This window comes from Delphinapterus leucas, chromosome 10 (assembly GCF_059928025.1).
Source record: "Delphinapterus leucas isolate spDelLeu-1000000601 "Yukka" chromosome 10, BTC_Dleu_Yukka2, whole genome shotgun sequence".
In the NCBI taxonomy this organism is placed as follows: Eukaryota; Metazoa; Chordata; class Mammalia; order Artiodactyla; family Monodontidae; genus Delphinapterus; species Delphinapterus leucas.
In genome coordinates this window covers 36,518,669-36,546,482 of record NC_143138.1, presented here as the reverse complement: position 1 = coordinate 36,546,482, position 27,814 = coordinate 36,518,669, and the positions used below count along the sequence as shown (strand labels likewise).

Here is a 27,814-nt window from a genome sequence, read left to right as displayed (position 1 = left end):
GCGTTTTTCACAGAATTAGAACAAAAAATTTCACAATTTGTATGGAAACACAAAAGACCCCGAATAGCCAAGGCAATCTTGAGAACGAAAAACGGAGCTGGAGGAATCAGGCTCCCTGCCTTCAGACTATACTACAAAGCTACAGTAACCAAGACAGTATGGTACTGGCACAAAAACAGAAAGATAGATCAATGGAACAGGATAAAAAGCCCAGAGATAAACCCACGCACATATGGTCACTTTATATTTGATAAACGAGGCAGGACTGTACAGTGGAGAAAGGACAGCCTCTTCAATAAGTGGTGATGGGGAAACTGGACAGGTACATGTAAAAGTATGAGATTAGATCACTCCCTAACACCATACACAAAAATAAGCTCAAAATGGATTAAAGACCTAAATGTAAGGCCAGAAACTCTTAGAGGAAAGCATAGGCAGAATACTCTATGACATAAATCACAGCAAGATCCTTTTTGACCCACCTCCTAGAGAAATGGAAATAAAAACAAAAATAAACAAATGGGACCTAATGAACATTCAAAGCTTTTGCACAGCAAAGGAAACCATAAACAAGACCAAAAGACAACCCTCAGAATGGGAGAAAATACTTGCAAACATAGCAACTGACAAAGGATTAATCTCCAGAATTTATAAGCAGCTCATGCAGCTCAATAACAAAAAAACAAACAACCCAATCCAAAAATGGGCAGAAGACCTAAATAGACATTTCTCCAAAGAAGATATACAGACTGCCAACAAACACATGAAAGAATGCTCAACATCATTAATCATTAGAGAAATGCAAATCAAAACTACAATGAGATATCATCTCACACCAGTCAGAATGGCCATCATCAAAAAATCTAGAAACAATAAATGCTGGAGAGGGTGTGGAGAAAAGGGAACCCTCTTGCACTGTTGGTGGGAATGTGAATTGGTACAGCCACTATGGAGAACCATATGGAGGTTCCTTTAAAAAACTACAAATAGAACTACCATATGACCCAGCAATCCCACTACTGGGCATATACCCTGAGAAAACCATAATTCAAAAAGAGTCACGTGCCAAAATGTTCATTGCAGCTCTATTTACAATAGCCCGGAGATGGAAACCACCTAAGTGTCCATCATCGGATGGATGGATAAAGAAGATGTGGCACATATATACAATGGAATATTACTCAGCCATAAAAAGAAATGAAATTGAGCCATTTGTAATGAGGTGGATGGACCTAGAGTCTGTCATACAGAGTGAAGTAAGTCAGAAAGAGAAAGACAAATACCGTATGCTAACACATATATATGGAATTTAAGGGAAAAAAATGTCATGAAGAACCTAGGGGTAAGACAGGAATAAAGACACAGACCTACTAGAGAATGGACTTGAGGATATGGGGAGGGGGAAGGGTAAGCTGTGACAAAGCGAGAGAGAGGCATGGACATATATACACTACCAAACGTAAGGTAGATAGCTAGTGGGAAGCAGCTGCATAGCACAGGGAGATCAGCTCGGTGCTTTGTGATCGCCTGGAGGGGTGGGATAGGGAGGGTGGGATAGGGAGGGAGACGCAAGAGTGAGGAGATATGGGAACATATGTATATGTATGACTGATTCACTTTGTTGTAAAGCAGAAACTAACACACCATTGTAAAGCAATTATACTCCAATAAAGATGTAAAAAAAAAAAGAAAAAAAAAAGCATGATGAGCAGCCTGCTGCTAATAAAGCATGCTTCACACTCTGCCTTCAGAAGAGATGAGCTTTGGAACACCTCCTGCCTCAGTCCAAGAGGCCAAGCAAAATGCCAGTGAGTATCAGTTACAAAGTGCCACCTCAGAGGTCTTAAAAAATCACATTTAATTATATGATCCACTGCTTCTTCTTTAACATGCACTGAACAAAGTAGTAAATTAGAAAGAGAAGTTTTCCAAGATTCATTTGCTACATTAAAACTCTTTGGAAGTTGTTTGTAAAAACTCTTCATCACAGATGATGGCTTTCGGCACTCTGGGGAACCATCTAAGAACAGGATGCTAAATTTCCTACCACAACATCACTATTTTAGAGGCAAAACCAATGGCCTTAGTTTTCTGCAAATGTATTTTAAACAAGTTGTAAGATTTTCCATTTGTAAACCTGGCTATCAAATCTCAACATACCCTTGAAAGATAATAAAAACTCAGCTCTGGTGGCTTAAATGGCACTTACATCAGTCTGATTTTGAGACACGATCATCTTTTCAACTGGTCAACAAGTATCAACTTTGGACTCAGCAGATGATACCCAGTGGCTATGCTGCTATCAAAGGGAGGAGGATGAATGAAGTCAGTGCACAGGCTGCCTCACCCAGAGAATAAGACCCATCAGAATGTCCAGAACAAAACTAATTCGTTTAACTAGGATTTAATCATAATGAACCTACTTTCTCTCCTTTAATTTTACTAGTGAAGGACTGGCTCAGAGCTCAGATTGAATGCTTTCAGGTAAACACTCTACGGGACTTGTAGTAACTAAAAGTTCCTCAAAATGATCCAAAGAAACTCTTCCAAAGTCTTAAACCTCTTATTCCCCAAATCATCTCCTCCAGCTCAAGGACACTTAGCGAAAGAAAACAAAAATGTCATTCCTTGGAATTACGTTTCTCCACTACCAGAAGGAAGATCTAACTTACATTATTTCTGGTCCATTGAATAAATTTTTCTGAAGGTAAAAACATGGTCATTAAAGCAATAATGACTGCCTCTCTTGAGCTGAATATATTTACAGTTTCAACCCTCTATAAACCACTTAGAAATATGGAGCATAGATGAAATAATAGAGCTTCCCAAAACATTCTGCAAGATTCCACTTTATCTTTGTAGAAAACATAAGTAATGGTTGGAGACTTTTCACTAAGTGTCTGGTCAGATGTGGTTTTCATGTGTGTGCTTCTAAGTTGCACTGTCCTGGTTCAGCCTTCGGTTACATTTCATGAAACCAGCATAGTTCGATCCTATGAGAACCCTGTCCTGTGTCTTCAGTTCGATAGATTTTGTTTAATTTAAAGCCTTTTGTTGTAAAAAGGTGGGGTTCATCTGCAGCCATCAGCACCGTGTGGACTCCAAAACAAGCTGCCAACCCTTCCTTTCTTGGCCCTTCTCCCCCATTCCCCTGTATTTTTGTGCATACTCAATTGTATATCACCAGGTAAAACTGTTCAGATTATTTGTTTAAATTTATAATCTTAATAAAAAGTTGATTATATAGCATGGTGGTGCCTTGTAAAAAACAAAACAAAACAAAACGCAGATAATGTATGTAGATTTTCTGCAAAGCGCTCTGAAAATTCCATAAATCCCATCCTTCAGGGATTTCACTTTTCTGTAGTCTTTCCACCATACTTGAGTTCCTATCCCCTCTAAACATATGCTGCAATACCAGCATTTCCATAGACAAAGCACTGCACACTAATAAAACACAACACTGTTTACATACAGTGCAAATATATAACATATTTTTAGCGTAGCTTATGAACAACATTTTTAGATGGATGGAGCCTGCAGTGATATTAGTAAAAAACTTCTACTGTAAATTAGTGGCCTAAATAGAAATTTATGTTCCATAAAACCCAGCATGAAACGATAAGTTAGAAATATTTAAATAACATTTTACAAAGCGTTAGCAGCAAGTACAACTGTGTCAGGCTGAGTCAGTTACTGAAAAGGAGAGCTGGGCACTGTCATAGAAAAGTGCCCAAGCAGCAAGACAGCACCTTGGTCTTTTAAATAACTTTTTAAAAAATTATGTATGACCTCAAGATTGTACCTGACTAATATCTCAAGGGTAGTCTCAATCTTGAAAACAAAAAAATAACCATCCAGCCCAGGGATAAATTTTACAACTTCTACAGACACAAGGTCAAAAGCCACCAAAATGAGATGGGGTTTGGTTCATATTTTCATTCAATTTTCTAAAAATATACTAGATTTATAATGTGAACAAATGAGATTACATCTAGGTTTGGATTTCTAAGATCTATAATCCTGCTCAAGTCATAATCAAGCCCATTCTTGCATTACTCACATTTCACAGGGCAAAGAATATTTCTATTATTTCTTGAGAAAAAGCAGCTTCCAGCTTAAATTTATCTTGCAATTCTGCAAAATACCGAGCCTTTAAACACCATATTCAAAATCTAACATTACGAGCCTGATACTATGGTTGGATCTCAGTGAGCTTGTGAAAACACTATAGAAGCTCCCCAAATTTGTAATTTAGATTTTTTTCCAAAATAACTGAAGTGGGAGTTGATGGTAGTGGCTGGGGTAGGGAACAAGGAATAAAGTTCCAACTTTTTTTCTCCTCCAAAAAGAACAGGTAAGTGTCAGGGCTTCAGTAATGGGGATGGCAGAATGTCATGTCTTCAAGTAAGACTAAAATGATAGCTTTACACTTTTTGTTTTTTCATCTGCAATTCAGAAGGATAAAGGCAATATTCTAAAAAAAAGAAAGGCCTCAATTAAAAAAAAAGAGTTATCTGATTCATGAATAATATCTCAAAATAAAAAATAAACAATAGGTTTGGAGTAAGGCTTTATTAAGAGATTGGTGTTGGCATGCTGGATTTTTCCAGTGGATTACTTCACTTATCCCACTTTCATCCTTAAATTCCACAAGCCTAAAATTGGATTCATCATTTCTCTCCAAATTTGACTTAGCCTAACCATTTCTGTCAATGACATCTTTATCCTACCTACTATATAAATTAAAGTCTTCATTCATTACTTCTGATTCTTCCTCTTCTCTTACCCTCAGAGCTAATATGGAAGCTTAGTAAGATTATAAGCTCTAAGAAGCCTGGGGCTATGTGTGTCTTACTTTTCATTTATTCTTTCACCTCTACCACATGACAAGGACAGTGACAGGTACTGGGGGAAAGTGAGCAAGACAGTCATGGCCCCTAGCCCTATGGAGCTTACAGTCCAGTGAAGAAGTCATACATTAAATAAATACACAAATAAAGGTCTCATTACAAACTGTGACAAGTGCTTTAAAGAAAAAGACCTGGGTTCTATGGATGACTTAGTTAAGATAAGGTGTAGTGTTTGTCAGAAAGGATTCTCTCAGTCAGTGAAAACTGAGCTGAGACTAAAGGGTAAGTCTAAGGTAGCCAGGGGAAGACCGAGGGGAAGAGCACCCTGGGAAGAGAGGCAACATGTGGGAAAACCGTCGGGTAGGAAAGAGCTCAGCACATTTTAGAAAATGCAAAAAATGCCAGTAAGGCTGGAGATAATAAATGGGCAGTACAGCTGCCATATTAAGATGCTGGATTTTATCCTGTGTATAATGGGAACCCTACAGGGTTATGCACATGATCTGATTTATGGTCTTGCAAAGAACCCCTGTAGCTTCTGGGTGGGAAAATAAAGTGGAACAAGAGTGTAAATGGGGAAACTAGTTAGGAGACCACTGCAGTATAGTACCAGCGACTTAAACTAATCCAAGCCATCCTCGTTCCGAGGGTCTGGCAAAGCTCCCGGCTCATATAAATGAATGAATGAATCAATAGATATCAGCATTGGTTCTTACAGTCTTCTTTCATGATACTCCTACCTGTCCCAGGGTAGAGGCATCCTCCAGTCTTTTTCTAAGATACAATTACATTTTTCTAGAGTAAAATTTTTAGTCAACATCATGATAAAAAAAATTTAGGTGGTATCTAATGTCTATAATTTAAAGTTCAAACTCCTCAACTGCCACATAAAATTCTATGAAAGTTGAAATATAATTCTTTGAAATCTCAAATAATCAGATAATTTATATAAGATTAAGCAAAAATTTATATGAATGTTCATCATAGTAGTATTTACAATATCAAAGTAAAAACAATCTACATGTGCTTCAAATTATGGAACACCTGTATAATGAAATAACATACAGCCCTGAAAAATGTTTTCAAGGAATATTTAATAATGTGGGGAAACACAATACAACATTAAATGAAAACAGGATATAAAACATATATAATTTGACCTGAAGTTTATTTTTAAAAAGAATACACATGACTAAAAAGAAATAGATCAAAGATCAAAGTAGTGATCTATGGATTGGGAGGTTATAGGTGATTTTTACTTTCTTAATATGTTTTGCTGGTTTCCAAACTTTCTACAATAATAATACTTTTATTCTCAGAAAAATCTCCTAGTAATGGCTACACCTAAAAGAAAGAAACTTCAGCCTAGCTCCCTATTGCCCTCCCAATCCTTGCGCACAAGTCTGTGATTCTGTTTCCCACAGACCTGCCTCTACCACTGCCTGCACGTGGCACACTTCTGCTCTGCAGCTGAGTCTGTGGGGGCCTCCCTTAGTACCTCCATTCCTGCTCTCAACATTTACTACACAAAGCACTCATCTGACATAACATTTGCTGCCTTGACTCATCAATTTCTTTTCTGTGCCCTTAGCTCTCACTTATCTGTCAAATTGACTATGATTTCACTTCTTTGTCCTGCCCCCAGCACCAAGCACAGCATCTTCTAGGGAGGCATTTAATATTTGCTGGTTGCTCAGAATGAAGTTATTCTATATAGGGGCCATTATTTGGCTCTCAGAAGACTAGCATGGCCATGATCTCCTGGGTCCCTGCTGCTTCTTGGCCAAAAGCTGCTGCCATTACTTCCCCCTTTGAATCACAGATGGTTAGGGCAGGGACGAGACCTGAGATAGGGTCTAGCTCAATCACTGAAATTAATAAAAGAGAAAATTGATTTCTAAAAGTACAGAGAGACTCTCTGCTGGTCCCTGGGAGAGGCAGTGGCAGTGGCAGAGCCAGGCCTGGAAATGCAATTGCTCACATTCAATGGTCATTTCCCCAGACCATTCTATGGCAGTGACCTCCAAGAGCCCTTCTCTCTAACTCTTCAAAGAATGTAAACTGACAAACAAGTTTGGAAATGTCCATTTGATTTCCCAAACGTTCATTTGACAGGCTGGAGAAAACGCATTTGGAATTGCCATTGTGTTTTTCACTCTGTTTAATACAACTGTTGAATATCAAAGGTTCACTGAAAGTAAATGAAAGTAGCTTTTAAGCTTAGCCATTAGGCACTTTAGAATTGTTTTCAAGGCAGCACAGCATAAAGGCCAGAATAATCTGATCGTGAATTCTTCCCAGGGATATAAAATTAAAAGCATAATTCAGTGTACATCTTTCCTCCTACGATGAACGAATGCAGCCCTGAATGAAGCCAGGGTGTGTGATATGTGCTTATGAACCAGCCTGGAAAGGATGCTTTTCACCACTCCAGGAAGAAATATGAAAGTCACTGATGAATAATTATTCTGATAAAGCACTAAGATCCTGTAAGGTTAGGCTGTGATTTAAGTTGACAGCTTTGGTTATAAACACTGGTTCTAAAAAATACCAATTAATGATTCATTTGACTCCTGCTCTGCTCTGATACTGTCCAAATTCTGGCATTTCATGTCATGCCATTGTCTTTTACCACATAAACTTGTTTTATCAAGACAAAGAGAGTAAAAAATACTTTCAAGTGAAAATAATAAAAAGGATCTACTTTACTGTTGCAAACTCTGACAATTTCCTCTTTGCATTAAAAAAGATAATAAGTGTCAAACCAGTTATTACAGCACATGACAGCTTCAGAATAGAGACAGCATATCCAGCTCTACATTATTCAATATGGACACATGGGAAAAGAGCAAACAGTTTTTCTAACAGATTTCTCTGCCTCAATGCCAATATGGCAAATAATCATAAGAAAATGTTATTACTCTACCTAATTTTCCCTTGGAGCTTTTAAATGGAAACTTTGGTTAACTGATTTTTAAAATATGCACAGGGAGGGGTGGGCAGCAACACCGCTATGAAGGGTCCTGCCAACGACATCCAGGCTTAGGTGAAATGACCCCTGGGATGGGAGGGTTCTGAAGACGAGTAATAAGGGCTGAGGACTGGGGATACATGGCAAAGACAGATGTCTTTCCTAAAATGGAAGAGCTCCTGAGATGGCATGAACTGCACTGAGGCAGAAGTTAGAGGAAGGAAAAGAGAAATATTAATGTGTGCTTTCTTTCTCTAATCACTGGGGATGACAGTCAAAATCAGAGAAGAGTACAGCAATTCAGAAGTAAAAGGAACAGAAGCAAAATAAAGTCACTGCAAGGTCTCTTCATTAGAGACTGAGATTCATTTCAACTAGCCTATCTTACCTCAGCTGCCATAACAAAATACCACAGAATGGGTGGCTTAAACAAAATATTTACTTCTCACAGTTCTGGGAGCTGGGAAGTCCAAGATCAAAGTGCTAGCCGATTTGGTTCCTGGTGAGAGCCCTCTTCCTGCCTTGCAGAGGGCAGCCTTCTCACTGTGTCCTCAGGTTTCAGGGTGAGGAGTGGAGGGTGCTGATCTCTCTTCTTTTTCTTATAAGGACACTAATTCCACCCTCATGACCTCATCTAAACCTAATGACCTCCAAAGGTCCCACTTCCAAATACCATCACATTGGGGGGTATGGCTTCAACATATGAATTTTAGGAAGACACAAACATTCAGTCCACAACATAACCTTTACCTAGTACCTACTATGTGCTAGATGTAAGTTCTGAATAAAATTGAATAGTCATGCCAGGGGCAGAATCATGCTTATAATAAGATGCTCAGAAGCAAGACTGTATTTTCCTTTACACCTAAAAAAGCTTGTTTAGCAAACAAAGTTATTTTTACCTGAAATGGCTTTAAATCCTGTGCTTTGTATTTATGTCCATACTTCTTAGATAAGACCTACTTTAACTGTTGCCAATTCTCACATTTTACTGATCTACTAAGCAGTATCCAGATTTGCCAGTTTTATTTTCTGTCACCCTAACGTTATCATGACTTAATGCTATCAGGAACACGACAGAGTCAATGCTGATTATAGCCAAGAAAGTGAGGACGAAAGCAATACTAACTGGGGATATTTGTTTTTTTGTAAAGCCTCGACAGGAGGTCCTCTTATCCCAGAGTCATTTAAGAATCATTAACTTGGGGCTTCCCTGGTGGCGCAGTGGTTAAGAATCTGCCTGCCAATGCAGGGGACACGGGTTCGAGCCCTGGTCCGGGAAGATCCCACATGCCGCAGAGCAACTAAGCCCATGAGCCACAACTACTGAGCCTGCGCTCTAGAGCTCGCGAGCCACAACTACTGAAGCCCGTGCGCCTAGAGCCTGTGCTCTGCAACAAGAGAAGCCACCACAATGAGAAGCCCACACACGGCAACGAAGAGTAGATCCCGCTCACCGTAACTAGAGAAAGTCCGCGTGCAGCAACGAGGACCCAACGCAGCCAAAAATAAATAAATAAATTTATGAAAAAATCATCAACTTGACTCAAACCCAGCAAAAATGCTACAAATACATGGAGTAAAGATGTCAGTAATTTTCTGGCAAGGAAGCATGGTTTAGTGGAAAGAGAATCCACTCAAGGTATTTGGAGTCAAACAGACATGGTTTTTAAATCTAGTCCCACAATTTTTTTTTTTTTTTAACAGTGTGACCTCTCTGAGTTTCAATTTCTTCATCTGTAAAAATGAGAATATCCCTGCTGCACAGGAATGCTGTGTGGGATTAAATGAGAGGGAAGTATGTGCAAGTGCTTAAGAGGAAGTAACCATGTGGTCAATATGTTGTTTCCTCTCTGTTCCCGCGAATGCCTTCTACTAGGTAGGGGTCAGAAGTTCAAAAAGTTTACTACCGGTCTCTGCTCGTGTGTGTGTATACGTGTGAGAGAGGGGAGGGGCTGTGTGCAGAGGAAGGTTATAGATTTGTGAGTACTGTGCTTTCATGAGCCTGACCATCTTTAAAATATTTTGTGTTTATTGACTTGAATATCATATTAATTTACCCACATATTTCATCTGACACCTCCATTTTCTGGTCTTTTAGGCATCTCTGGGCATGTGGATGCTTGATAAATAGACTTATTAGCATGATTTGACTATCTCTATCCTGTCTCCCATTTTTTTAACAGAATTACACAGCTGGCAGTGAGGATGGCGCCGAATCTCATCATTCATTTACAACCCTTTCTGCATGACTGAATCTGACTCTGCTTATTCCCATTCTCTGCTTAGAGGACCATCTCTGGTGTCTCTTCACTGAGAGGCAATGTGTACAAGCAGACAAAGCAGAAGAATAAAGGAGGGAAGAAATGTGGGCCCTGAGCTTCTGGATGGGCTCTGACCTATTTCACTCACCTTCAAACTCTGTGTGAATCTATTTCAGCTTCAGCCACTGTAGGGAAAGGCTGAGGAATCTTGATTTCCTTGAAGAAGGGAATGAACAATCGACACACTAAAAATCAGAGGAGACTTTGGAAATTACAAGAGTGGCTGCTACTGTTAATGACTAAGTTGCCTTGGTATGTCTTGTGTGCTAAAATTCCATTTCATTTTCATCACACATAGAACCAGAATTATCACTGCAGGAAGCGCTACAAGTTGTGTTCCCTTTGTTCTATCAGAACATCCCAAATAGTATCACATCCTACCTGAAGATGTGCCCCTGAAATAGACCAACAATGCTTCAATTATCTTGGCTGCAGGCAAAGACAAAATAAGAGTCTCAGGAGTTCTCAAAAAGTTCAAAAAGTTCTCTCTAAACTGTGTTGTTTTCAGATGGAAACTACAAGAACATGACCAAAACTATAGTAGTAGAGATTTCCCTGGGCTTTGTTCTGGCTATAAGATAGTTTCCAAATATACGATGAAAGGTAATTAGAAGCCGGCAGAGGCCCAAGGTGGAACACATCAACATGATCATAGTTCAGACACACAACCCATTCAGTCCCCACCCCACTCCACCCCCAGCTTCTCACACAAGCAGGGTTACCCAAACTCTGGTTAACCTAGCATCAACCTTCCTATTTAAGTTTATCTGCTAATTCACAGTGTAATGGGAAAAAATGGAAAGACAGAAAGGAGAAAACATAAAACAAATATTGTCCTTCACGTTGGTAAAAACATAAATTGGTTACATGACAAATGTGAGGCAGTGATTACGCTGACAGTCCAATGGCAAAGTTATTAAAATCTTTTTTTTTCCAACTTGGAACCTTTATTCTTGATGATTTTGTAATAGGCTTGTTCTTAGTTTGATTAAGCAAACTCTCATGTGGCTATGAGAACTCATTCAAATTTGCTAAAGGAACTATGATGATAAAATTATACAGCAAGTTGGGAAAAATACCCATGAAATAACACAACTTTTTATAAAATTGTCAGGTTTCAATTCCAGTAACCCATAAGACAGGGCCTAAAGCCTATTCATAATCACATCATTCCAGAATGAGGAGCTATTGCCAGAAACTTTTTATGGGGTGGGAAAAGGAATAAAATATGGTCAGTGCTGACAAATACAGGTTTAATGATACAGTGCTCTTCACAGATGGCTACAGAGACTGTAAACTATTATCCAGAAACATACAACCACACAACACAGACCACTCAGCCAGATCTAAAATAAACTGGCTTCTTGTAACTACCCTGTAAACACTACAGCCCTTCTTCCATCCAAAAATGACCCTAACCTCACATGAAAACAGTTATTGTAGGGGAAGCAGAAACCCAGCTTTGTGGCCAAAAGTAAAAACCAAAGGAAAAACAGCAATTCAGTGGTTAGCTGGTGAAAGCGGGAGATCTGGTGCCCTTCACTGCGCTGCTTTGCTCTTCTTACTCTGGCTCTTTTTGTCCCTCTTCTCCAGCCCATCCATGTTAGCTCTCAATAGGCTTGAATAAGCCATCTGAGACTTATTCACTTCTTTGGAGCTCACCACAGTGCTGATCTTCTTTTTCCCATTGGTAGCTCTTAACAGACACTTGTTGTCTGAGGGCTCAAAGCCCTCCACAGAACCCTTCCTTGGAATGGGTTTAGTTCGACCACCATACTTCTTCAGGGTGATGAACACGCTGCCCGACAACTGGCACTTCTGGAAGAGGCTGGTCAGCTCTGTCAGGAACTGCTCACTCTCCAGCAGCACCATCCTGGTGCTGCTGGCTCCTCTCTGTCAGCACCTATTAAAATCTTTAGAGAAAAAAATCTCATTTCTTCAAAATTTTCCACCATTTTAAAAGCCAAGTCGAGAGCTGAATCACTGCTGTAAAAGGAAACACCCCTTCTGAACCACATCTGTGTGATGGGGCCACTGATGCCGCCATTACTGCTCGATCAACACACCCTGGAACAAGAATTTTCATTTCTGAATCCAACCCTGTTCAAAATCCTCCTGGGGAAGTAAACTAACACCTGGGCATCTTCTGCAGTATAAAAATTCTCTTCTCTTACGGCAGTAGCCTTATGTTTAGACTCAAAAGTGCCTTTTCCCTTGCATCAGCTTCTCTCAGGTAAAAGGAAATAAAGACAGAAAGCAAGGGCCCCTTCAGTAAAATCCCACTGAGAAGGGACAGGCAAAATAGGAAGATTTAATTCTAACATGAGGGGACCCTATGATGATGTGAGAGGGAAAGGAGAGAGAAGAGGAATGGCATCTAATCTGGAAGATTCAAGTACATTCACAGATACTTTCCCAAGATGTGCAAGCATCTAGCCTTCTTTAAGGAGACAACGGTGGCATCATATAACTCAAATTAATTCCTTTCTGAATGAAAGCTGAGTAACAAAAACAGAACTTGGCAAGATGGCACAGCACAATGAGGGCAGAATTGTATTCCCAGTGGATACTTGGTGAGATGTTAGGTTGTCATCTCAATATAAAATAAAATGAGGCCGCACAATGGAAAGTGTTTTGAAAAGTAAAAATCCAAGGGAAAGATGAAGGCAGCATTTTAATGAATCTGGAGAAAACGAACTCTGTGGGGTGGGCAGCTCTGACTGTGACCTTTCTCCCGTTGACATCCTGGGAAGAGAAGACACATGATGGAGAGGCCAGTGCCTGCCTCCTTCCCCCACAACGGGAATGGCAGTACCATTTGCCAGCACCTGGAAGCTGAGAGAGAGCCTGATGTGGATTCTGTCCGTCCATTAAAGGCAAGAAGAGTGAAAAGTGGGAGAGAAAGCTCCTAATACCAACAGTGGTGACCTGGGGTCATGCAGTAAGGAGTTATAAAGGCATAAAAGCTGCTTTATTCAGATGGTTCCTTTCAGGGAAACTCATTTCATGATACTTAATGCAGGCAGAAGAACAGTTGGGTTGGATATAACTTACAGTATGTCACACAAACCCGGAGTGCCCACAGAACATTAATTTCAGGGCACACACTGAGATTATGCACTTACAACCAGCCTCTTTGCCAGGGGCAGCAGCTTGTAACTCAGAAAGTCATGTTTCATTTAGGATGTGCTGTATAGTGTTGAAGGGGAAAGTTAACTGTTTTGTTTTGTTGTGTCTTTTTCCCCAATCTGAATAGAAAGCCCTTGGGAAAGAGCTACATATGCTAAACTGAAATTTTCTATAAAGGTCTTCTCACTCATTTCAGCACAAATCTGCTTGGGTCATATCTCTTGCACGTTTACTCTTGTTCTAAACACAAGACTTCCCCTGCTACTGAGATCCCCACAAGCAAGCTCACCATTCTGGGATTTGCATATAGGTTTGGGTATCACTTTCTCCTGAACCTAGAACTATGTTTTCCACCACAGCATGCCAGACACTAACTCATCCCTACTCAAAGGGGCTTTTAGAACACCACTTTCTTGATGTGCTACATATATACAATGGAATACTACTCAGCCATAAAAAAGAATGAAATAATGCCATTTGCAGCAACACGATGGACCCAGAGATTATCATACTGAGTGAAGTTAAGTCAGAAAGAGAAAGACAAATACCATATGATATCACTTATATGTGGAATCTAAAATATGACACAAATGAACTTAGGTATGAAACAGACTCACAGACATAGAGAGTGAATTGCCAAGGGGGAGGAGGGATTGGGGAGGGACAGGGTGGGAGTTTGGGTTTAGCAGATGCAAACTATTATATATAGGATGGATAAACAACAAGGTCCTACTGTATAGCACAGGGAACTATATTCAATATCCTATGATAAACCATAATAGAAAAGAATATGAAAGAGAATGTATATATATATGTATGTATGTGTGTGTGTATATATATATACATATAACTGAATCACTTCGCAGTATAGCAGAAATTAACACAACATTGTAAATCACTATACTTGAACAAAATACATTTTTTTAAAAAAAGACATTCTTAAGAGAATTTTCAAAAAAAAAATCCCAACTTCCTCTATGTGGTAGTGAGGTGGTCCTTTTTTTCACCCTTAGCTACTCCTCAGCTCTGGTAATCAGTAACTATTCAACTTAGGTAAGAGAAACCATATTAATTCTTCTAAGTAATGCAAACATCTAATTTTACATGCTCTCAAATTACTTTTCTTTCTACTGCATGTTTGTGTAGCTGTTACATGAGTCCATTGTACTGATGCAGCTGTCAGCCCTTCAACTCAGTTCTTGCCAAACACTGAGCTGTGTCTGGAGATACAAAGATAACCACTCTTGTTGAAGAGATGCCAGTTTAGTGGGAGAGCAGACATGTAAACAGATCCGTATGTGAGATACATGGCCTGGAGAGGGAGAAAAAAATATATTGCACAAATAAATCAGCACAACAGCACAAAAAGAACTAGAGGGCCATAATATACCACAAAGATCCAGTGAAATGCAAGGATTGCGAACATGAAGGTAATACTTGCATTTTCATCTCAGTCAATCTACCTACTCTGCTGCAGTGGAAGAAGCAACCTCGTTCCTACCTAAAGCCAACTGTCCACTTGAGTACCAGGGCCAAGCCCCTCTCTCATGTCAGGGACACGGTCCTTTAACGATCCACGCTCCTGCATTATCAAATCCTCCCTTCCTGTGGAGTCATTCCAACGTGCATACAAGCATACCTTAATATCATCCTCCCTTGACCTTGAGCCCTCTGGCCTCTTTGCCATTTCTCTGCCTCCCTTCCCGGTGACAGTCCTTTCATCTTCTACGTTTACTGCCATCCCTATTACCTCACCCTCCATTCCCTTCTCCCACTGCTCCACCGAACTGACTCTCAGCAAGGCCACCAATAAGGTCCACCTCGCCATTAGTGACTTTTCTGTTCTTATCTGTCTTGCATAGTGGTCCACCTCGCCATTAGTGACTTTTCTGTTCTTATCTGTCTTGCATAGTGGTCCACCTCGCCATTAGTGACTTTTCTGTTCTTATCTGTCTTGCATAGTGTCTACTGCCCACTCTCATCTCCCCTCAGCCCATATTGAAAGACTGTCTTCTTTAGGCTTCCATGAAAACCCTCTCCTTGTTTTCTTTCTGCCTCACTGCAGCTCCTTTGCAGTTTTCTCTGTCTGCTTCTCCTTGCCTGCCTCATTCCTGTCCCCCCCATAGCCCATTCTCACAGTAGCTAGAGTGGTCTTTCAAAAATATAAACCAAGTTATTTTATTCCCTGACTTAAACCCTCCAATGGCTTCCCATCATTCTTAGCATAAATGCCATGTCACCGAGGCCCAGTAGTTCCTGGATCCTGCCTAACCTCTCTGCCTCATTACTAGCCATACCTTCTCCCAACACCCTGCACACTATCCACCACCAGATTTCAGACTTACACTGCCTTTTTTCAGTTCCTCAAACACCCAAAGATAGTTCCCACTTCAGAGCCTTTACCACTGCTGTTCATTAGCCTAGATCACTCTTCTCTTAGCTCTCTGCATGGCCAACTGTGATAAGTCAAGTCTCAGCTCAACGGACTTGCTCACAGAGGACTTCCCTGATCTTCCTGCCCAAGTGTCCGTTCCCCAAACTCAGTCACCTGCTAGCTCATCACCCCTTTCCAATTCCTTCAAACACTACACTAAAAAGTGTCATGTTTATTTTTCACATCTCATTTGTCTACCTCTCCTGTGAGAGCCTAAGCTCAACAAGGGCAGGGACTTGGTCTTGTTCAAGCTGTATGTCTAGCTCCAGGCACAGTGTTTAGTACATGGTAGGTACTCTGTAAATATTTACTGAATGGAGGAATGAAATGATGATGAAGTCCTTGGTTAGGATACTGTGTCCAGCTCTTTGCTCTTCAACTACAGAAAAGCACAGGAAGGGGAAAGTTGAAACATAATAATAACTAGTGTACAGGGAAATCAGACTTACAGCAAAAGGTTAACAGAACTAGAATTAATGAGAAAATATTCTACTTTCATTCTTCAGGGGGTCATTACTAGTTTTTTTTAATGTCTAATGAAGATTAAATAAAAAGAAATGGACTACAGGTTCAGCAGACTGGGTTTAAGTTCTAGAGTAGATGAGGTGTGGGTTAGTTATGGAAACACTTCCTGAAACTGACTACTATTTAGGATTATAGGAACTGCCCTGGTGGCGCAGTAGTTAAGACTCCATGCTCCCAATGCAGGGTTCCCGGGGTTCGATCCCTGGTCGGGGAACTAGATCCCACATGCATGCCTCAACTAAGGAGCCTGCCTGATGCAACTAAGACCCAGCACAACCAAATAGATAAAAATAAAATATTTTTTAAAAGATAATTAGTTCCAGAAGAACACTGAAGAGTCTTTTAAAACTAAAAGGGATAATAATAATCCTGTATCAACTGAGTGCCTCCTGTGTGCCAAGAGCAGTGCCCAGACTGTGTTGTAAGTCTGCTCTCCTTTGACACTTGTAGCTGCCCTGTGAGGAGACACAAGCTACTACCGTCCTCCTTTTAGAGATGAGACGACCAAGGCTTAGCAGAGCTAACTAACTTGAAAAGGCCACATAGTTGATAAATGACCAAGGTGGGGCCAAACCCAGATCTGTTTGACTCTAAAATCTGTGCTCCTGACCACTATGTTTAAAAGGGAGAGTTTAAAGCACTGGACATAGCCCTGCTAAAAACATGAGGATCAGTTTTCTTAAAATCTTCACCCAAATCTAGGATTCTAAGGTATTTTCAGGAATAATATAAAGAACATGCTACAAAGAACAACTTAAAACAGCGCTATAATGCAGATTCCATCTTAGAGCTTTTGGTTACACAGACGTTTGATGAACTGGACAAAATAATGTGCTTTTGGTTAGCCATTATATAAATTCTCTTGTGTCATCTTGAAGGATTACTTTATTTATAGTCTGAAGAGCTGTCTTAGAAATATGAGAAAAGAAAAACAAGTTTACAAGTATCACTGGGTATGACAAAATAATTCCTTGTTCCTCTAAAGTTATGAACAGAGGTCAGGTCAGCAGATTATGGCCTGCTTATGGCCTGCGAGCTAAGAATGAATTTCACATCTTTTAAAAGGGTTGTTTAAAGGAAAAAAAGGAGGAGAACATGTCACAGAGGCTGTGTGGCTCATAAAGCCTAAAATAGTTACTTTTTGGTCCTTTAGCAAAATGTTTGCTGACCCTTGTTCTAGAGCCTAAAAATGTATGCACAAGTATGGAATAGTTGTAATAGAGGATAATATACCTGCTAAGAAAAATCAACTCCCTGAAGGTTTTAGAAAGTATCTTTGGAGGGTTTGTTTGTTCGTTTCTTTTACCAAAGACAACAAAACTTCCCAGAGTCAGATCATAAAGTGGGTATGGCCTCTCAACCGAGATCAGTTAGATGGTATAAGGGGGCCTAAGAAGGAAAGGATAGTACTGAAGAGCTTGGGGGAAAATGAGAATGATCCAATCTCAGAGCTGCACAGGGCCTTATAGATACTAGGAGACAACACCTTCACTCTGTAAATGAAGAAGCCCCCCAGGGGCGGGGGTGGGGCAGTGGCTTCTTCAGGCCACGAGGACATGCACACACAGCACAGTGATTCGTTCTGGCTCCGAGTCTGGGGCTATGTTCTCTGTGCCACGTGGCCTTTACTTTACTATAGAGACATGCTTTTGCAAATCGAGGAGCAGGAGACAGCTTTTTAAAAGGTCAGACAAGAACCAGCAGATCTGCAAAGAACATGTGATCTGAAGGTGAAGTCCCAACCCCTCTTATAAAAACTGTTTAATTTCTTTTTTTCTAATTTTAAAAATAGTACACATTGATTATAGAACATAAAAAAAATTAAAGAAAAGAATAATCATTCATAATCCTATTTGATGATAAACACTTTTAACATTTGGTGTATTTCCTTACAGCTTTTTTAAAAATCCATATACACATACATCATTTTAAAAATTAGAATATTGTTATTTTAGTACCTTTTTTCCATTTAACTAGGTACAAGTCAACTTGTGAGCATTTTTGTGTCATATAAAATTCTCCTTAAACAGTTTTAATGGTTGTACAATTCCATAGTACGTATGTATCATTCTTGCTGTAACTAATTAATCCTTCCAGAACCAACATGAGAGAATATTTTACGTCACCCTCATCAACATGACCATGAACATAATTCAAAATATTTTCCCATTTAATAAGCACAAATGATTTCTCTTTGCTTCACAATGAGGTTGATCTTTTTTTTTCACATGGCCATTTATTTATTTGCCTTCTTTTGTGAATCATCTATTCTTTTTTTTTTTTTTTTTTTTTTGCGGTATGCGGGCCTCTCACCGTTGTGGCCTCTCCCGTTGCGGAGCACAGGCTCCGGACGCGCAGGCTCAGCGGCCATGGCTCATGGGCCCAGCCGCTCCGCGGCATGTGGGATCTTCCCGGACCGGGGCACGAACCCGTGTCCCCTGCATCGGCAGGTGGACTCTCAACCACTGCTCCACCAGGGAAGTCCCCGTGAATCATCTATTCTTAATGTCACATGTCCTATCCCCGCTTTTCTTCTGGGGTGCTTGTCTGTTTCTTTTAAGAATCAAATAGCAAAGATTCTAACCTTTTTTCCTGATACAAATTTTGTAATTTTTCCACTTTGCCATTTACCTTTTAATTTTGTCTTTTTAATTTTGTTGTTTCTAATTTCAGAAATGTAGCATTTCTATCTAGTCTGACCCTCTGCTTTTTGTTCTTTGTGATTTTGATAAGATCAGTAATGGCACAAAGCTGGTGTGGGACCATACAAGGGATCATCTACTGGAGCTGACTGGTGATCTATTAAAGTCTCTAAAAAGCAGCCAGTGTAAGTCTTCCAAACCCGCACAGCCTGCAAGTTCTGCCCAATGGTGGCCAAATGGAAGGAACGTGTAGTGTAAATGCTACAGGATGGACCAGGATGCTAGTCCTCAGTTTGCTCCACACTTGCTATGCGTCCTCAAACAAAACCCAGTCTCCCTGAGCGCCATATATACCTCACCTAAAAATGAGAGGCGTGGACACTACAGTCTCAAAAGACACGGCCAGTTCTAAGGCTCATGCTTATTTGACACGTGACAGGAGGGAGCTCAGCATTAGATGCGGAGGGCTAGTTAGCATCCACACCCCGGAGAGACCTGTCCATGAGGAGAGGAAAAAGGTGAGAGACGGTAAAAAGGAACATCTGACACGGGAGGGCTGTAGTCCTTTTGGCATGTCGTGTCAGTTACAGAAATTCTTTCAAGAAGTCAGCATGGCCCACAGGGTCAAAGGCAGAGGGAACCAAAGCTGAAAAGGGTTCAACACTACTGCACAGATCTTTCCCAGAGGAGGCACCAGGTAACCTCACTGTGGTTTCCTCTAAGTTAGCTGGGAACTGTAAATGTTGGATATGGGCATAAATGCCAGAAGACAAAACCCAAAAAGGGACCTGGATGAGAAAAAGTGGTGGTGAAAGTTCTGAGGCGAAAGAGAGAAGGTGTCACAAGGGTCGTGCTGAGAGAGCTCTTTGAGGGCAGACATGGATTGGATCAGAGACGAGAAGGGACAAGAGGCAGTGAAACTCAAGCAACGAGAAGAAATGGTCTCAAGAAGAGGTGGGCAGGGTTGTAGTGGAGATCAAAGTGTTGCCTCCTGTCCCTGTGAAGTACCTGCAAATGCAATATTGTGAAAAATAATACATGCCCTGAAGTATTATGATACTGGCAGGAAAGGAAGAGCATTGGTTAGATAACAGTAGCGGCGCTGTGGGTGCCACCAACAAAGTTCTGAGTCCAGGTCACACAAGACACAAGACACAAGAAATCACATTAATGAGCTAAAGTTCTTACCTTTATTTGGTAACTAACTAACTAGTATTTATTTACATATACTTAACAAATAATTTTTTTTCTTGCATAATACTAAGTAATAATACTGGTTCATTTTCTTCACTTTATTGCTACTTTAGTAGTTATTTATCTTTCTCATCTCAGCACTGATTAAAACATAAAATGTCTTTAGGAAATGTTATGTCCTAATTTATGGTTTAATTTAATCTTAGCAGTCAAACACTGATAACACTGCATCTCTTAAAGAAATCAGCTTATCTATTATCATACCCCAATGAGTACATGAAAAAAAAACTCAATGAGAAGAGAAGAAATTGCAAAGCTAGGAGGCAATATGAAGGAAGAGAAACAAATCCTGAGTCCTCCACCTGGCCCAACAAAGTTTATTAAGAATAATTAAAGAGATACTTCCCTGTGTTTCAATGATGGAGGATGCCTCATCCACCTATTTACTTTCCTCTTCAAGCTTGTTTATCGTTTTTGATGTAAAGGAAAAGAAAAGTTCTCCCTTCTAAAAGCATATAAGGTAAGAACTACACTGTAAATAGATTTTTACCCCCAGGCTCAAAATTCTCATTAAATTAAAACTCCATTATTGTTTACACTGTCTTGAACAAGACTGGAAAAAGACTAACCAGATCCCATTTTAGAGATGAGAAAACTGATGCACAGAAACAGCCTAAGCAAGACTAGAACACACAGAGAAACAAAGGTCAGCCTTCCAGCACAGGCCTCTCCTGGGACCTCTGTTCACAGCTTCCCTTCAGGGTTCACAGTGGCCTTCAACTGAGGAAGGGTAGAGGAGGAAAGAGCAGGAAACTGAGCTGGGCCCCAGCTTTACACCATGCTACTGCTGGGATCCTGGGAAAGTAATTCTAATGTTCTGATGGCTCCATTTCCTTCTCTGTAAAATGGGGCTGATATTTACATCCACTCCCTAATACAACGTTTGTAAGGATCAAATGAAAGGGAGCGTTCTTTATAAAGTACCGGGTATTCTCGTCACTTAGCGATTGAAGAGAAGAATGATGCAACTAAAATAATAATTCAAAAACTTACATCACTCTGTCATTCATTAATTTCATAAGCTCAGGTCCTAAAACTGCTATATAGCATATATTTAAGTATAATACTTTGTTTCTATTATTTTGTTTTACCCAACTGAGATAACTATTAGGTGTGTATATACAGGCAAATACACACATAATGTTTAAAACACATATAGATATATATTTGTATATACATACATATAATTATGATAAGGAAAATTATGGTGTTGCACAAATATCATATAAATTATTTTAACAACTGTTGGTAAACAAATAAACCAGAGCCAATGTGCATTTTGCTCATGAAATTAAATAAGATTGCATTTTGCTCATGAAATTAAATTTAAGCTTTCAATGTAAGATTTTATATACAAAATAAAATAGTGCCACTGCATATAAAGGATTACGTGATGATATGAATACTATGAGAACGAGCAAATTCTGTTTATAGGTTTTTTTTATTTTAAAGCCAAGACAACAATTCTCATGTAAAATTTAACCTAAAAAGAATGAGGTACTTCTGCATTTTTAACCCTTAAAAAATTGTCCAGGTTACAGACAAAACTTCCAGAACCTAGAATAATAACAAAGCATTCAGTGACCTAACACTTACTTTGAATAAAGGACACGTATCAACAATTGCAGTGGGTGAAATTGTTCCTTTCTCCGGCACCCTGGAGGTGCAATGTTTAACGAGAAAGAATTATTTATGCCTACAAACAGAGAACTGTAATGGGCCATTTTAATATAACACATCACAGCAGTACAAGCAAGCTGCCAGAAAGGTGTTACCAGGTTTTTGACTTATACTCATCCGATTTCCAAGACCAGACTAAAGCTTTGAAAACAGCAGGGGCTTTTGGTTTTGTTTTTCATTATTACTGAGAGTCAGTGGCAACAATAGCTGTGTTGATGGAGTCTTCAGGCAGGAATACTGAGGTTCCACCATTTCCTGCTGAAAATGAGTTCTCACGGACTGCCACGACTAGGGATGTCAAGACCTACCTCCATTTTTTTCCTCTTTTAAAGTGCTTACAGTAATTTAGTGATTTTAATCATCACTACATTCATTTTGGAACAACGAAATAATGCTAAGAAGCTCCTATCATAATGCATTGAAAAGACAAGTTTTCGGAAGGGAAACGATGTACAGTTCGTCAGTTTTGCTACCAACTGTAGCAGTCGGAATACTGAAATCAGATTAACAGAAATAGCAGGGAGAGAGCAGCATGGGGAGTGGAGGGGCAGCAAGCAGGGCTGAGGGAGATGAGCACTGAACCGAAATCAGCCGGGGCCAGAGGGAAACCTCTTTACAGGCTGATGATGCAACAAAACAGGGAAATTGGTTTTAGTGTTTTTAACTTCAATTAGTCACATTAATTAATGCTAAAAACAATGTTAACAGTATATTATTTTCATCTAGTTCAATAAAGGATTATACACATTTGAGTAAATTACACAGTATTAAACATTTAAATAACTTGAAATGAAGCCATTACTGTCATTCAAACAAGTTTCTACAGCTAAAGGCTGAATGTTAAGTATGAACTGATCTGGCATTACAAGAATATAAATCCTTTATCTTTTTAGAGAGAAGAACAAACGAAAAGATTTGATGACTTCTGACTTGAATAAGTGGTTTGTAGTGGCACAGCGCCCTCCAGTGGTCAAATGCTCAAAATGCAACTTCCAAAGGCCAAAGTTCAGTAGCCAATCTTCATTTTGAATGGTGATAATATAACCTTAGCTTTTTAAAAAAAATACAGTGGTTTACCTCAGCACATATTTTCAATACCAGGTCATCTTTGCATTGACAATTTCCCTCACCAAATGTAAAGTTTTTATTTAAATCTAATTTGTTCCTAAGAAATGTTCTGGAGAGTTAAAAAAAAAAAATCAAAGAAAAACAAAGCAAAACCTTACTTGGACAGACAAGAGCTGCAATGATGAGTGCATTGTTTTCTGTAAGCCTAGAATAATGGCGGGAATGTCAGCATTAGAGTGGTATTAATTTTTATGTGTTAAAATTTAAGCTCTAGAGGGAGATTATAAACATTATGGAATGCTATTTTGCCTGTTATACGAGTACATATGGCAAGTTCAAAATTACAGAAATGCCTTTTACTCATTTTTTCTATATGTGAACATTTCTGTTTTTAAATAACAGTATAAAATATTCATTGTATATACATCACTTTTTAAAATCACTATAACTCCTATTAGAATGGATCCAAAGTTAAGGGCTCCAATATTATTCTGAAGAAGTATGGAAAGATATTTATCCTTTCAGGTTATCAAAAAAACTCCCTTAGACCAATCTATAATACTTCCATTCTTGAAAATATATTGATTTCTCATATGAAAAGGGATTATAATGCTGTTTATAATAACTGAAAATATGAGTTAAATGATTATAATATTCTTGGTTTTCTACTCTATCAACTGCATTGCCCCAGACCCTATAGAAAATATTGGGTTGGCCGAAAAGTTTGTCTGGGTTTTTCTGTAACATCTTATGGAAAAACCCAAATGAACTTTTTGGCCAACCCAATAGTTACTAGTTGGAATAAGGTAGTTATTTTCAAAAAAAATAATAATGATTATCTAATTAAATTTTTTTCTTCTTCTGCTTACCCAAAGAACAGAAAAGTTTGAACATGTTTTTGAAAAGATCGTTCATTTCATTGGAACCAAGAAAGCAACTCTCTCTCTATAATGTAAGTAGAAATGACTTTGGGTTTTGGATTTTGACTCCACCACCCAGAGCAACGCAGGCAAACATCTCTGCGCCTTAGTTTCTTCATCTACAAAATGGAGATAATTGTTCCCACCTTCTGAGGATTCAGAGTAATGATGCAAGTAGAACACTCGGCCCCAGTGCCTGTACTCTAGGAGATCCTCAAGGAACACCCTTCCTACCACTGAAAGAATGCAGAAGACCTACTCTCCCTAGGTCTTCTCCCTAGGTCCAAGAGGTCTAGAATCGGGATTAGGAGCTATGGAGTCACATGGATGAATCAATTAAACCCACTTTGACCGTGCAGGTAGACCTGGAGGTGGTTAGGAAGGAGGAGCAATAACACCGCCACACAGGAATGGTGGCTGAGAGATGTGGATGTGCTCATGAATAAGAATATCTTACTCATTACCCCATCTTAATTACTTTCATCTGTTTCTCTCTTCATAGTTAAGTATTTAAAGCAGTGAGGTGGTGGGAGATGGTATGGGAGTGTAACCAAATCTTTTCTGGGGAAGATGGGCCCATGAGTAGTCTGAACATGCATTTTCAGAATCATAATAAAATAGACTATATTTGCAAAGTAGGCTTTCTTGCCCTTTGTGATCATGAAAACAAAGCAGTTGAACAAGCTTGATGTGAAAGTGACCTATGCTGTGCTCTGTCACTAGCAAGAACACGAAAAACACTTGTGGCAAGCAAACAGGTCCCACTTTCACACTGATCTCATGTGACTGAAAGAAAAAAAAAAGAGCATCCTTCTAAGAGTGCCATTGCCTTGATTCTTTTGTTGCAATTCTTACTTTTTAATGGATAGTTTAAATAATATTGAGAAAGGTGTAAGATTTCTGAGTTTATCAAAAACGGCATGAGTTTTAAAATGTTGAGAAACATTTTTTTAAAGATGCAAATCAGCTTCAGGAAAACGAGAGGGTAAAAGGGAGAAAGGGCTCAAGGGACAACTTTTAAAATTCAGACTTTAGGCTAATGGTCACACCAATTAAGATGCAAATGGATAAGGTTTCTAGCTTTTGCCAGCTTGCCAAGTACCCTGATGACTTACTAGTGGCAACAGCCATTATGTCTTCCCCTTCTGCATCAGTGTCCTAAACAATGCCCTAAAAGCTTACAAGAGTTGAGAGCTGATGCCAGGTCCCAAAGTGGGCAGGGCCTGGCAACACAGACACACACACACACACACTCCAAGAATTACCCTGAGTGTTGAAACTTTCAACGAGGGCAGCAAAGGTACCAGTGTGTCCCTCCTATCCACGTGGGAAATATCTTTTTCTCAAAAGAGAATTCACAATACAGAGCTAGGACTATCTACCAAGCAAATGACAGATGGGTCTAGATGCATAAGGTAAAGGACAGAATTGGTTTTGGTGACTCTCTGAATATTCATAGAATCTATAAAAGTCCAATCCTTTTAAGATGCAGTCTGTTAGAAATGAATATGCAACTGTACCAAATAAAAACACTGTATTTCTCAAAATGGACACATGGAGGGAACTTTTCCCACCTCCCATTACTGTCGCAATTTCTGGATAAAGTATTATATGAACTTTATGTTGATTTGTGATTTATATACTCTAATGTAGGCCCCCCAATATGGTTTTTTTTCCAAATCGCATTCCCTTATCATTTCACCCATCACAAAAGATGCTACATTCAGTAAGATAATTCCTAAGGATAGTGTTAGAACTGGCTAGCTCTTCAAAATGATCAGAATTACTGGACCCCACACATGGCAGCAGCATGGGGTTCCTTTCTTCAAGTTTCTCAGTTCACTACATGGAAAGAAAGAGGGAGAGAAAAGGAGGGAAGGGGAGAGCAGGGGAGAGGAAAAAAAATAAGGTATTCACTAGGAAAGAACTATTATCAATACAATGACTATTCCTTACAACAAGACCTATTACAATGAAAATCATCATACTAGAGGATCTCCAAAACTTGTTGCTATAAAACTTCAACCAACTAGCTGAGCAACCATTACAGCAAGCAAAGCCTTCAGACCTGGCTATTGTCTCAAGTCCCGATCAGGACAGAAGGTATTTTTTCAAGTCTTAATTACACAAGCTTGGTTAGAGTCAAACTGTAAGCAACCAAGTGAGGTGGCAATAGCCAGGTTTACAGAAAGAGGCAGTCAAGGAGGATAACATGCGTCAGATGTGCTGAAAACAAATAGGTTTAAGGCTGAGGTGTCCCTCAGTTTTAACACTGCTTTTCTGAAATTTTGTTGACTCTACAGAAACACTGACTATAAAGTTACTTTCATATTAATAAAAATCTTCAGTAAGATCAACACTGGAGTGATTCCCAACAAAGTATGAAAGACAGAAATCTGGTCATTTGTATGAATTTGGCTGCCGAAAGCACCTGTCTATAATATCTAAAACCGAATTCAACCTATCCCATTTTTTTCCACAATGAAGTTTTGTCAGGACCCATATGAGGTATTAAGGACCAGTCACAACACCAGAACTAGTCTATCATTCACATTCCATACTCATGCAGAAAAGAATGCTATACATACTTCTAAATAGCAGATTGTGCCAAATAGGTCTGTGGAACATAGCTGAATTTGTCATTATTTAGAGGTACATATGTATTTCAAAATGTGTTCTGTTTTGTTCTGTTATCTAGCACCCCCAAAAAACAGAGCAGGAAGCAACCCACAAAGGGGTGGACCGCGTGCACTGGCCAGGAAGGGCCATACAGCCCTTCTGCTCACAGCCCACTGGCCTGAGCTGGTGAGAGAGCCAGCATCAGAGGTGGGTAATGTGAGGGGACACATGGAAGAGCTGACAAGCACTACTGCTTATGCACACCATCCAATTTTCTAAATCTTTGATTCTAAAAATCAAGAAGCCCCACACCTTTCCTCTTGTAAGCTTCACTCTCCATAATAAGGATTTGTGCCTATCACCTCCTTTGGTAATTTTCTCCCATTAGTAGAGGGGCCAGTTCTTCTTTCCATGTTGATTTACTCACAAAATTATATCCAAAACAGATGGGACCCTAAGGATACAAATTCCACAGAACAAAAACCTATACAATCAAGCTAAGTCCCCTCATGTTTTTCTCCATATCAATTATGTACCATATTTTAAAACACACACAAACACACACACACACACAAATGAATGATCTAGCATATTTGGAATCTAAACAGTGCCTGTCAGCAACAGCTAGGGGTTCATTTCTTACACTTGGCCCTCTGTCGAGCCTGTTTTCTGTCAGCTTTCTAATTTTCTCTTTAATTTTGCTAAGGGAACACTATTCTGACAAGTGGTTAAGCAATACACAAAAATCAGAGAAAAAATGTTAAATTAAGCACTTTTGTCTAACCCTCCTCAGAACACTGCCAAGTACCGCACATTCCACACCGCAGTCTCAGAGCACTGTGCACAGGGGCTGCCTCCTCTGCATTCAGCACACAAATCACTTTGACTATGATCACCCACATTTATCTTTATTTTTAAAATCACCTCATTGTTGCCAATGGCATTGAACATTATTATTACTAATCCAGCTACTCTTAATAATAGTATTTAAGTAACTTGTCATCTTGGGAATTTTATAAACAATAGCTAATTAATTGTCAAGCATTTAATGTAACAGGATTCTAATCTCCAACTTCTGAAGCAGGGTATTTATTTGTTATAATGGTAAAACTTCTGTTTGCATTGCTTATTTATTCAATATATATTCTCTATCTCATCGATTCTAATTTTTATATCTGCTTGGTAAGTAAAATAAAGACTCACATGCTGAAAGACACAGACAGCACACTTTACAAACAGTGATGAATCTCCTGCAACTCCTTTTATTCACACTACAATAGATTCTATATTACCATGCAAAGAAAAACAAAACAAAACACCATAGATTATTTCCCCTTGTTTGCAAGATATACTCACAGTATTCTGATAGGAACAGGAACTTGAAGGTGCGGCATG

At 39.3% G+C, this 27,814-nt stretch overlaps 1 protein-coding gene and 1 pseudogene across 7 annotated transcripts in view; both read right to left on the bottom strand.

The window, feature by feature from the left end:
• Positions 1 to 27,814, bottom strand: part of BTBD9 (BTB domain containing 9) — a 413,720-nt gene that overhangs the window by 265,848 nt on the left and 120,058 nt on the right. The gene's annotated exons all lie outside the window — the stretch shown is intronic.
• LOC111178769 (signal recognition particle 14 kDa protein pseudogene) overlaps positions 1 to 27,814 on the bottom strand; it is a 37,984-nt pseudogene extending 10,170 nt beyond the window's left edge.